Genomic DNA, 12797 nt, shown 5'->3' with positions numbered 1-12797 from the left:
TTCTTTCTTTCTTTCTTTCTTTTTTGGCAATCTATAGTAGTTGTCTCCTCTAATTTAATATTTTTAAACCCCTGCTTTAGTGAAAGTGCAGCAAGACTAATAATGGTACGGTTGTTTATCATGCCAAGCCTTTTAAAGAAAAGGCTTGGCATAAATCTCTTCTCTTACAGAGAGCTCAGAGCTGTTACACTTTGCTTCTTCTTTTCTTTTTTTTTTTCTGTTGTATTTTTTCACTTTGCAAGCACTTTTTATGTGTAGTATTGTATTTGCATTATAATTACCTTTTTATTTTGCTTCCCCCCTTTTATTTTTTTAAAAAAATAAGTAATAATTTTTTTTAAAGAGAAATCAGAGTTCACCTTGCTCTTTAGTGAGATTAAAAAAGGTGCAGCTGTCCCACCCCATTTCCAGGAAATCAGGTAGGTGAGTTCTTCTAGCCATCAACACAGTCAGCAGTTACGAAATCTTGTCTGGAAAAACAAACAAATATTTTATGGCATTGCAAGAGAGAAGTGAAGTTCATCTTCCTGTGTGCTCTGCATGGAAAATTTGTGACCATTAGAAGGCAGTCATGGAAAACACACACTCTTTAGTGCAGTCTAGTTATTGTCCGGATTTTTACAGCCTGTTAACTTTTTGGAGATTACAGCTGAAGCTCTGCATGACCTAAGGCCCTAAGTGAAAAGAAAGCCGTAATCAGCCAACCACACCAACCACCTATTAAGGATCAAAACAGTGTGTAAAAATGGGATATGAAGAGAAAATGACATCAGAAGAATTGAATGGGCTGTAGAGAATAATATAACTCCTTCATGAATGATCCATATAGATTGGTCCCAGGGAATCTGGCATTATTTTTTTTAATTAAAAAGTTTTAACAATCATTACAACAATTTTCCCCCCTCCCAGCCCCCCAGCCCCCCTCTCCCTCCAACCCCCCCCCCCCGACACCCACCCCCCGGACTTCCCAGAGCAAAAACAGGGTATAGCATAACAAAAATCAGCTAAAATAAGATAACTTTCTGTGGTCTCCAAACTCCCCCTTGCTCTTTAACTCCCCTTTCAACTAACTAAACATATTCAAAAAGGAAATATAGATTTCATTCATAAGCTATTTGAAACTTTTTAGTCCGATATTTGTTTTGAATATAGTCAATCCATCTTCTCCATTCCAATATATATCTTTCATTTGAATGGTCCTTCAAATACGCTGAAATTTTAGCCATCTCTGCTAAATTCACTACTTTTAGTGTCCATTCTTCAATAGTAGGCAAGTCTTCCTTCTTCCAGTACTGCGCCACCAAGAGTCTGGCTGCTGTTATTAAATTTAAAATCAACTTAGTCTCTATAACAGTACAATCTGTAATTATGCCTAACAACAAGAACTGTGGAGTAAATTTTATCTTCTTTTTGAGAATATTTTGAATAATCCACCATATTTTTATCCAAAATGCCTTAATTTTTTTACATGTCCATCATATATGATAATACGTGGCATCATCACATTCACATCTCCAACACTTAGGTTGCACACTTGGATACATACGGGCTAGCTTTTTAGGATCCAGATGCCATCTATAAAACATTTTATAAAAATTCTCTCTTAAATTTTGGGCTTGTGTGAACTTCACATTTCTAACCCATTATTTTTTCCCATGTTTCCATCATTATTGATTCTTCAATATTTTGTGCCCACTTTATCATACAGTCCTTAACTAACTCCGTTTCTGAATCTATTTCTACCAACGCATTATACAATCTTTTTATATGCATTTGACTTTGATCTCTAATCTGTTTTACCAAGTTCTCCTCATTTTGTAGAAAACCAATTTTCTGATCTTCTCTCCATCTAGCTTGCAACTGTACATATTGAAACCATGTTCGAATTGTCCTTTCTTCTCTTAGTTGATTCAAAGATTTTAATTGTAGTATACCTCTTTCCTTGTTAAGAAGCTCTTTATAGTGGAGGCGAAGTATTGGTTAATATCATCCTGAGGACAGTGACAGACCTCTGCAATGCCGTAATTTTGGGATGTGAAAAGAGCCTTAATCTGTTGGATTTGAATTATCTATTTTGGATTTCTTTTCTTGTACTGATAAATATATTATAATTATTCTGAGCTACAAGGCAAGAGAGTTACGTTGGGGCATGCAGAAGATCTGGTTGTTACCCATTACGATGATGGGAATTAATAATCCTGATGAAAGCCACAATTACAACTATATGGAATACAATTATAATGTCACTCGGGTGGTTGTTTTTATTTTTATATATATATGAGGATATTCATTACTGATGGGGGCAGATGAAGACTGAAGACTTTGAACAAACTGTTGCACCAGGATGCTATGTTACCCAATTATGGATGGGGGACTCAACAATCTAGTGGAAAGACATCAAAGAAGATATTATATGGATTATAAATTTAAAGTTATTGTCTTTTTTTTTTTTAAATAACGGAATATATGTATATATATATATATATTAGTAGAGTGGGCAGATATTAAGAATTGAATTGTTGTGTATGGTAATTTTGTAGGAAAGTGGGTGGAAATATGTTAGTCTACTGATGGATTAGCTTAAGAAAAGGGATGTTTAAGTGATATATTTAGGGTAGTGGAGGAAATGGACAGAGTTGAATAAATGTTAAATTAGGACTTATGTGGAAGGCTGCTTTGAAATGTTATATTAATATACACAAAGAATAAATGTTAAAGTAGGATTTATTATACAGTCTTAAAGTGGAAGGTTGTTTTGAAATGTTGTAACAATACATAGATATAAGTTTTGGGGAGGACAAAAAGGGTAGATTATTGCTAAATTGGGGGTTATAATAATATTATGCTAAACTAGAAGTTATCATACAATGTTATAGCAGACTGCTTTTTTTTTTTTTTTTTGAAATGTATGGTAAAAGGGGAAAGTATTAATATTAATATTAATAATATTTTTAGTAAGTAAGGGTCAGTATATAGAGGAGAGAGTAAGGCGATGGTAAAATATTATGTAATCTGTTATGAATTAGGTTTTTGGTGTGAAGAAGTCACGGGGGGATGGGTGGCGAGGGGGGGTTAGGGAGGAGGGGGGGAAGGAAAAAAGGGGAAAAATTTGTATTTGAAAACTTTTTCAATAAAAAAAAAGAAGCTCTTTATATGTAATCACATCCTGCCTTTGCTCTACACTTATATTCTCTATCGCGTGTCTGGGTATTGCCCACAATGGTAACTTCTCGTTTATTTATTTATTTATTTATTTATTTATTTATTTATTTATTTATTTATTTATTTATTTATTTATTTATTTATTTATTTATTTATTTATTTATTTATTTATTTATTTATTTATTTATTTATTTATTTATTTATTTATTCAATTTCTATGCCGCCCTTCTCCCGAAGGACTCAGGGCAGTGAACAGTTAAAATAACATACATATAAAATGGGAATATAAGATGATTAAGCCAATTTGGTTCATCAGTTAAGAATTTGCAGCATAAAGATTTAGAACAATTAGAAGAGATTTATGCCAGCCCGGCTTGGTGAAATAGAAAGGTCTTAAGTGCACGACAGAAAGTACGAAGATCTGGGATCATTCGTATCCCTGGGGGTAACCTGTTCCAAAGGGTAGGTGCCCCCACAGAAAAGGCTCTTTCTCTGGGAACCACCAGTCGACATTGCTTTAGTGATGGCACCCTGAGGAGGCCCACCCTGTGGGAGCGTGCTGGTTGGTGGGAGGTTATTGGTTGCAGAAGGTGGTCTCGTAAGTACCCAGGTCCTAAGCCATGGAGCACCTTAAAGGTAAGAACCAACACCTTGAAACGCACTCGGAAGACCACCGGGAGCCAGTGCAGCTCGCGTAGGAGAGGTGTTACATGTGAGCGCCATGTCGCTCCCAGTATCACCCGCGCAGCTGCATTCTGGACCAGTTGGAGCCTCCGCGTGCATCTCAAGGGGAGCCCCATGTAGAGAGCATTACAGTAGTCCAGACGGGAAGTGATGAGGGCATGAGTGACTGTGCGTAAGGAGTCCCGATCTAGAAAGGGTCGCAACTGGCGAATCAGGCGAAAGCTGATAGAAAGCTCCCCTGGCCATGGCTGTCATATGCTCTTCTAAAGACAGCTGCGTGTCCAGGAGGACACCCAAGTTGCGAGCCCTCTCCGTGGGGGCCAATGACTCACCCCCAATAGTCAGCGATGGTATCAGCTGGCTATATCGGGACGCCGGCAGCCACAGCCACTCGGTCTTGGAAGGGTTGAGTCGGAGCCTGTTTCTCCCCATCCAGATCTGCACGGCTTCGAGGCACCGGGACATCACTGCAAGGGCATCATTGGGGTGGTCTGGGGTGGAGATGTTTAGTTTATACTTGTACTTTTTCCAGACACGCAATAGAGCATTCCTTAATATATTATTTTTAAAAATCTTGTCCACTTTCTTATCATATAATAAATAAGTATGCCACCCGTAAACCAAATCATATCCCTCAATATTCAATATTCTTTCTTCTGTTAAATTCATCCAATCACTCATTGCTGATAGAACAGCTGTCTCATAATATAGTCTTAAGTTAGGCATTTTGAGACCTCCTCTTTCACGTATATCCTGCATTATTTTTTGTTTTATTCTTGGTCTCTTCCCTGCCCAAACAAAACTATTAATACCCTTCTGCCATATCTTCAAATTCTCATCTTTTTTAAGTATTAGTATCATTTGAAAAAGAAACAAAAACTTAGGCAAAACATTCATTTTTACTGCTGCTATTCTTCCTAATAAGGATAATTGTGTTGTGGCCCCGCCCTCTGAGCCTGTCCCATCGGAGGAAGAAAGCTCCGAGCATGAGGAAGAGGAGTCAGCCAGGCCTCCCTCTCCAGGCCCCTCCCCTCTGGCATTGTTTCAAGTGCCGGCTGAGGGAGAGGAAACAGCTGATTCGAGTCAAAGTGATAATGAAACATCATTCCTGGACGCACGCCTCCGAAGGCGTGATAAACGTTTGCAGCAGCTTGGGAGGCGTGCTAGGGATTAGAACTGAGTCACTGGACCACACCCCAGAGACTATATAATAGAGGGTAGTGGTCAAAGGATCCTTGTGACGAACAAAGCAAAACCTTGGAGTCACTAAAGCCTCGTCCGGAACTGCTGGGAGGAATATTATTTCTGTTTGGACTTTCTTGAACGTTCGTATCTTATCTGTCTGTTTGTGAAAATAAAGACCCTTGGCAGACGGTGTGTCTATCGCTGCCAAGTCGGAGATAAGACCTGGGTGCGTTCCAAAGTGTTTCCTTAACCCTCGACTGGCTGTGTGGGTGTGTGTGTGGGTACGGGGACAGATCATCTTGTTCGTCACCCCATACTCCATCGTTAACCCACGATGGACCAACAGCTGCAGCAGCAGATACAGCAGATGCTGGAGGCCAATCAGCTTCTGCAACAGCAAGTAGCACAGCTAACTGCCCAACTTGCTTTGGGAAATGCTCCTGCAGCTCCACCTCCTCCCCCTCCCCGTCCGAGATGCCCAGTGAATGTGCCAGATAGGTTTTCTGGGCAGCAGGAGATGTTTCCGGCCTTCTTGGGACAATGCCAACTGTTTATGGCAATGAGGCCGGAGGATTTTCCGGATGACCGGGCTCGGGTGGCATTTGTTATCAGCTCCCTCTCGGGCACTGCCGCCCGATGGGCCACGCCCCTGTTGTTGCAAGATAGCCCCTTGCTCCTGGACTTTCAGGGCTTTTTACAACACCTGCGCACCATGTTTGAGGACCCCCTCCGGGTGCAGACGGCAGCGAGGCGCATCAAGGACCTCCGCCAAGGCAAGCGCCCCCTGCAGGACTATATTGCAGAGTTCCGACTGCTAGGCCAGGATTCGGCTTGGAATGAGGTGGCGCTGATGGACGCTTTCCAGGACGGCCTTTCTGACGAGATGCAGGACGAGCTGGTTCGTGTGGAGGCGCCACCGACCCTCGACGCGCTGGTGACCCAATGCCTGCGCATCGACGCCCGCTTGCAACGGCGACGGCCCCGTCGGGCTCTTCCGGAACCATCGACAGCGTCGGCACCCCCGCGTTTCGCACCGACAGCGCTCCGGACCGCACAGCGTTTTGTGGCGACGGCTGAGGAGCCTATGGAGCTCGGAGCAGCCAGACCTCAACTGACGGCCCAGGAGCGGATGCGGAGACGTCAAGGGGGGTTGTGCCTCTATTGCGGTGAGGCGGGACATTTTGCCGCCTCGTGTCCCCGGAAGCGGAGTGGACCGCTCAAGCCTGTTCCGGAGTCTCGGCGTGACCTGCCGGGAAACGGGCCAGGCCTGGCCTAGGGGAAACTCTGGGTCAGGCACGTGACCATGCCCCGCCGGAGTCGGCGGCTGTGGACTGTGAGCCCCCTCGGCACCTGATTTTGAACACCCGGGTGTTGTTGGCTAACTGGTCGGAGGGGCTCCAGGCGCACACGCTGGTGGACTCGGGGGCCACCACGAACTTTATGGACCAGGCCTTTGTGGCCCATTACAAAGTCCCCTTGGTTCCAGTGGACCCTCCGTTGAGGGTTGAAACTATAGATGGGCGGGAACTCGTGGCGGGACCCATCAAAACCGCTACCCAGCCCTTGCGCCTCGCCATTGGAAACCACGAGGAGGCGATCCAGTTTTACGTAACGGCGGATCTGCACTTTCCCTTGGTCCTGGGGATGGCCTGGCTTCGGGCGCACGACCCTCAGGTGGCGTGGTCGAGAAACGCCATCTCGTTCCCGAGCCTGCAGTGTGTCGACCACCTTCGCCACACCTGCGCCGGCCAGGACGTCTCTGCCCCAAACGTCTCCTTGCCTCCGGAGCTGACGCCCTTCGCCGACGTGTTCAGCGAGAAGGAGGCGGACCGCTTGCCCCCGCACCGACCCTACGACTGTGCGGTGGACCTAATGCCCAACGCGCCCCTGCCCTCGGGACGCCTGTACTCCATGTCGGAGCCCGAGCTGGCCGCCTTACGGGACTTTCTGGAAAAGAACCTGGCCCGTGGGTTCATCCGGCCTTCGACCTCCCCGCTCTCGGCCCCGGTCCTCTTCGTTAAAAAGAAGACGGGGGACTTGCGCCTGTGTTGCGACTACCGGCGCTTGAACGCCATCACAGTGCGAAATCGCTACCCCCTGCCGCTGATCCCGGAGCTGATGGAGAGGTTGCGGGAGGCCTCGATCTTCACTAAGCTCGATCTCCGAGGGGCTTACAACCTGGTGCGCGTGAGAGAGGGGGACGAGTGGAAGACGGCGTTCGGCACGCGGTACGGACACTTCGAGTATACCGTCATGCCGTTCGGGTTGACCAACGCCCCCGCGGTCTTCCAGCACTTGATGAACGATGTGTTCCGGGACATGCTGGATCGGTTCGTGGTGATCTACTTGGATGACATTTTGATCTATTCCCGGACCCCGGAAAGTCACCTCCAGCATGTCCGCCAGGTCCTGCAGCGCCTGCGGGAGCACCAGCTCTATGCGAAGTTGGAGAAATGCTACTTCTTCCAGACTTCCATAGAGTTCCTCGGGCACATCATCACCCCTGAGGGCATCGCGATGGACCCGCACAAGGTGGAGGCCTTGCGCAATGGGAACCCCCGCGTCGGGTGAAGGACGTCCAGCGTCTGTTGGGATTCGCCAACTACTATCGGACCTTCATCCCGGGCTTCGCCACCCTGACCTTGCCGTTGACCCAGCTCCTTCGGAAGAAGGTCCCGTTCCAGTGGGGGCCCCCGCAGCAGCAGGCCTTCGAGGTCCTCAAGCAGGCCTTCCTCACGGAGCCAGTCCTGAGGCACCCCAATCCACACTGTCCGTTCGTGGTGGAGACGGACGCGTCCAACGTGGCGATTGGGGCGGTGCTGCTACAGGCTCCGGTGGATGGCGGCACTCTTTTTCCCTGCGCATACTACTCCCGGAAACTCAACCCTTCCGAGCGCAACTACACCATCTGGGAAAAGGAGTTGCTGGCCATCAAGGCCGCGTTCGAGGCTTGGCGACATCACCTCGAGGGGGCCCGACACCAGGTGGAGGTGCGGACGGACCATCGGAACCTGGAGCACCTCACCACGGCACGGAAGTTGAACCAGCGGCAGATCCGGTGGTCGTTGTTTTTCGCCCGGTTCAACTTCCACGTCACCTACATTCCGAGCAACCTCAACCAGAGGGCGGACGCGCTATCCCGTAAGCCGGAATACTTTTGCCCCAAGGACTCCCTTCCCCCCCGGACGGTGCTGCCAGCGGACTCCTTGGCCGCGGTCCAGGAACCGGTGGACCTGCGGGCTCGGGTGCTGGAAGCGCAGCGACGGGACGACTGGTCGCAGCAGCGGAGAGCGGACGTCGGCCCCGCGTCCCCATGGACCGTGGAGGAGGGCTTGCTCAGACATCGGGGTCGGCTGTACGTGCCCACGAGTCCGCTCCGAGCCCTCGTCATGAACCAGTGTCATGACAACCCCGCGGCGGGGCACTTCGGCTTCTTTAAGACTTTGAACCTGGTGACGCGGACTTTTCGGTGGCCTCGGGTACGGCACGACGTGCACGCCTACGTGACGTCCTGTGTGACGTGCCGACAGGCCAAAGCCGCGTCCGGCCCCCCTCCCGGACTCCTCCAGCCGCTACCGACACCGGAGAGACCTTGGGGAGCCATCTCCATGGACTTCCTGACAGACCTGCCCCTGTCCGCTACGTACACGACCGTCCTCGTGGTGGTGGATGCGCTCACGAAGATGGCACATTTCATCCCGTGCCGTGGCCTGCCCTCGGCCCGCACCACGGCTCCCCTGTTCCTGCAACATATCTTCCGCCTCCACGGCCTGCCGGACCGGGTGGTTTCGGACCGCGGGGCCCAGTTCACGGCTCGCTTCTGGAAAAGCCTGATGGCCGCGCTGGAGGTGCAGGTGTGCCTGTCATCGTCGCACCATCCGGAGACTGACGGGGGCACGGAGAAGGTCATCGGCATACTGGAGCAGTACCTCCGCTGTTTTGTCAACCAGCAGCAGGACAACTGGGCCGAGTACCTTCCCCTGGCGGAGTTCGCTTTTAATAACTCCCAACACACCTCCACCCAGATGACCCCGTTCCATGCCAACGTCGGATACCATCCACGGCTTTTCCCGTTGACCATCATGGACTCCCCTGTTCCCGAGACCCGGGACTTCCTCTCGGAGCTGCAGACAGTGCAGCAACTGGTGCGGCGGCAGCTGATCCGGGCGAAAGAGGATTATAAACGGTTCGCCGATCGCGCCCGCCGGGCGACGCCACCGCTGGAAGTAGGAGATCGGGTGTGGTTGTCCACGAAACACCTCCCCACGGACCGGCCGGTGAGGAAACTGGCCCAACGCTTTATCGGTCCCTTCCCTATCGAGGCGGTCATCAATCCAGTGGCCTACCGGTTGACTCTACCCCGCTCCATGCGGCTCCACCCTGTTTTTCATCGGTCCCTCCTGGTCCCTGAGGCCCCCGCGAGCCATCTCCGCCGCCCGCCGACGCCTGCCCCCCCAGCCGCAGCCGACGAGGACGATGCCTCGACGTACGAGGTGGACAGTATCCGGGACTCCCGTTGGCTGAAGGGGCGCTTCCAATACCTCATTGCCTGGAAGGGGTACGGGCCCGAGGATTTCACCTGGGTGGACGCATCTGCCGTTCAGGCCCCTGACCTGGTGCGGGCTTTCCACGAACAGTTCCCGTCCCGACCCCATCCCGACCGTCAGACCCGGGGGAAGGGCCCTGCGGTGGGGGATAGTGTTGTGGCCCCGCCCTCTGAGCCTGTCCCATCGGAGGAAGAAAGCTCCGAGCATGAGGAAGAGGAGTCAGCCAGGCCTCCCTCTCCAGGCCCCTCCCCCTGGCATTGTTTCAAGTGCCGGCTGAGGGAGAGGAAACAGCTGATTCGAGTCAAAGTGATAATGAAACATCATTCCTGGACGCACGCCTCCGAAGGCGTGATAAACGTTTGCAGCAGCTTGGGAGGCGTGCTAGGGATTAGAACTGAGTCACTGGACCACACCCCAGAGACTATATAATAGAGGGTAGTGGTCAAAGGATCCTTGTGACGAACAAAGCAAAACCTTGGAGTCACTAAAGCCTCGTCCGGAACTGCTGGGAGGAATATTATTTCTGTTTGGACTTTCTTGAACGTTCGTATCTTATCTGTCTGTTTGTGAAAATAAAGACCCTTGGCAGACGGTGTGTCTATCGCTGCCAAGTCGGAGATAAGACCTGGGTGCATTCCAAAGTGTTTCCTTAACCCTCGACTGGCTGTGTGGGTGTGTGTGTGGGTACGGGGACAGATCAAATTGTAATTTTTTCCAGTTTTCCATCTCTCTCTGTATTTTTTGCCACAATGGATCATAATTATACTTAAATAATTTCGCATTTGATGTCATAATATAGACCCCTAAATACTTAACTTTTTTTACAATTTCAAATCCTGTTAGTCTTTCTAATTCTTCTTTTTGATTTATAGTCATATTTTTAGTTATTATCTTCGTTCTCCCTGCATTTATTTTAAATCCAGATACTTGTCCATATTGATTAATTATATCCATTAGACCTACAACCGACTGTAATGGTTGGGTTAAAGTAACAACCAAGTCGTCTGCGAATGCTCGTAATCTATAGTCATACTGCCTAATCTTAATTCCACTTCTTTTGTCCGACCCACGTATCTTACTTAACAAAAATTCCAAAGTCAAAATAAACAATAATGGAGACAAAGGGCATCCTTGTCTTGTTCCTTTTTCTATATTAAAAGTATCTGTTAAACTACCATTAATTATTATTTGCGCTGTTTGTTTCTGATATATTGCCTTAATAGATTTTGTGAAATGTTCCCCAAACTGCATCTTTTCTATTATTTTCAATAAGAATTGCCAATTCAATCGATCAAATGCTTTCTCTGCATCAAGAAATATCAGCACCGCAGCGATTTGGTTGTTCTTCCCCAAATACTCCAATAGGTTAACAACTTGCCTTACATTACTCTTCATTTGTCTACCATTTATAAAACCAGTTTGATCATTATGAATCATTTGTTGCATGACTGTCATTAACCTATTTGCTAATATTTTAGCAAAAATCTTGTAATCTGTATTTAAGAGTGATATAGGCCTATAATTTTTGGCTGGGTGTGGTCTTGCTCCTCCTTTGGAATCAAAGAAATATAAACTGTCCTCCAAGATGGGGGTACATCTCCTCCAGATTGTATATTAGTAAATAATTCTTTAAGTGGTCCCACCATTTCTAACTGCAAATGTTTATAATAAGCAGCTGTCAAGCCATCCGTCCCAGGAGCTTTACTCACTTTCAACTGCTTAATTGCAAACATAATCTCCTCAGTGGTTATTGGTTGATTTAAACCCTCCCTTTGCTCTTTTGTAATTGTAGGAATATTCTCTTTCTGTAGATATCTATCTATATCTGTACCTTGAATTTTATCACCAGCATACAACCTCGTATAAAATTCTAAAAATGCTTTTTTAATCATATTTTGCTGATAAACTTCTTTACCTTTATATTCTATTTTCTCTATGGTCTGTGGATTTTGTTTTTTCCTTAACAAATATGCTAACCACTTCCTTGGTTTATTAGCATTACAAAAAATATTATGTTTAGCATATTGCAAATTAGTTGCGACCTGATCTGCCATTAACATATTAAATTGCCCTTGCAATAAATTAATTGCCTCTTTTATTTTCTTTAAAAATTTTCCTGTTGTTGGTTCGGTGCGTAGACTCCAATTAAAAGTATTTTTTCTCCTTTTATTAAAAGTTCAATTGCTATAAATCTTCCTTGATCATCTGCTTCAATTAATTTGGCAATTAAGTCTTTTTTTAGGTATATAACTATACCATTCTTCTTCTCAGGAGCGGATGCAACAAAATGTATACCCAACCTTGCATTTATTAAGTATTTTTGATCTTTACTTCTAATATGAGTCTCTTGTAAACAAATTACATCATTTTTAAACTGTTTCAAATAATGAAATATTTTTCTCCTCTTTTGTGGTGAATTTAGGCCATTAACATTCCAGGTCAAAAATCTAGTTGCCATTCTTGGCCCCCTGAAGCACTTGGAGCATCTGCTGGAAATCTCCATGCATTTTACTTTTTGGCCTTGCTCCTCCCACTGCTTCTGTTTTTGTAGTATCTTGAATCATTTGAAGTTGCTGCACTCTTAATTCTCCTTGACGCTTGGCTGCCGCTCGAGTCTGTCTTTGATCCTTAGGTTCTTCTATCTCCAAAGCTTGAACAGTAGTCGAAAATTGTATTAATTCTTCTTGAATAATCAAATCACCCTTTTGGGCCTGTGCCAACAATTCTTCTTTCTCCCCCTTTCTTGCCCCCTCTATTTCCGTCTTCCTTCTAGCTTCCTGGGGCTGAGGGCATCCAGCCTTTAATACATTGGTATAGAAATCTCTTGCCTTCCACACTGAATTGAGATGGTATCTTTCTCCTGAATAATTCACCACTAGACCAGCTGGAACTTCCCATCTATACTGTATCTGACGGTATCTCAGTTCTTCCACCAGAAAGGCATAATCCTTTCTGGCTCTCAACATTTTGGGGGGAATTTCTTTCAGTGTTAAAACCTCCTGCCCCTGCACTTGAAGTTTATTTTTAAAAGTGACTTGTAAGATTTCATTGCGTAGTCTCCTTGTTGTAAAATAAACTACAATGTCTCTTGGTAGATGTTTCTGTCTGGCCACCCATGAATTGACACGATAAATTTTGTCAATTTGCCATTCAAAATTTGCTTTTTGATCTTCCATTATCTGTGCAAATGCTTCTGAAAAGATCTCTCTCAAATTCTCT

General features: G+C 46.6%; 1 long non-coding RNA gene across 1 annotated transcript in view; it reads right to left on the bottom strand.

The window, feature by feature from the left end:
• Positions 1-225: 225 nt before the first annotated feature.
• Positions 226-12797, bottom strand: part of LOC139310937 (uncharacterized) — a 35923-nt gene continuing 23351 nt past the window's right edge. Inside the window, exon 3 of the long non-coding RNA XR_011599908.1 lies at positions 226-470. This is a non-coding gene — a long non-coding RNA (uncharacterized lncRNA). The remainder of the gene's footprint in view (positions 471-12797) is intronic.

The sequence above is a fragment of the Pituophis catenifer genome, unplaced genomic scaffold (assembly GCF_029215685.1).
Source record: "Pituophis catenifer annectens isolate HBS135680 unplaced genomic scaffold, rPitCat1.0.hap2 SCAF_2, whole genome shotgun sequence".
Taxonomy (NCBI): domain Eukaryota; kingdom Metazoa; phylum Chordata; class Lepidosauria; order Squamata; family Colubridae; genus Pituophis; species Pituophis catenifer.
Note: the sequence above shows the minus strand (reverse complement) of the source record. Positions and strands in the feature narration are given on the sequence as shown.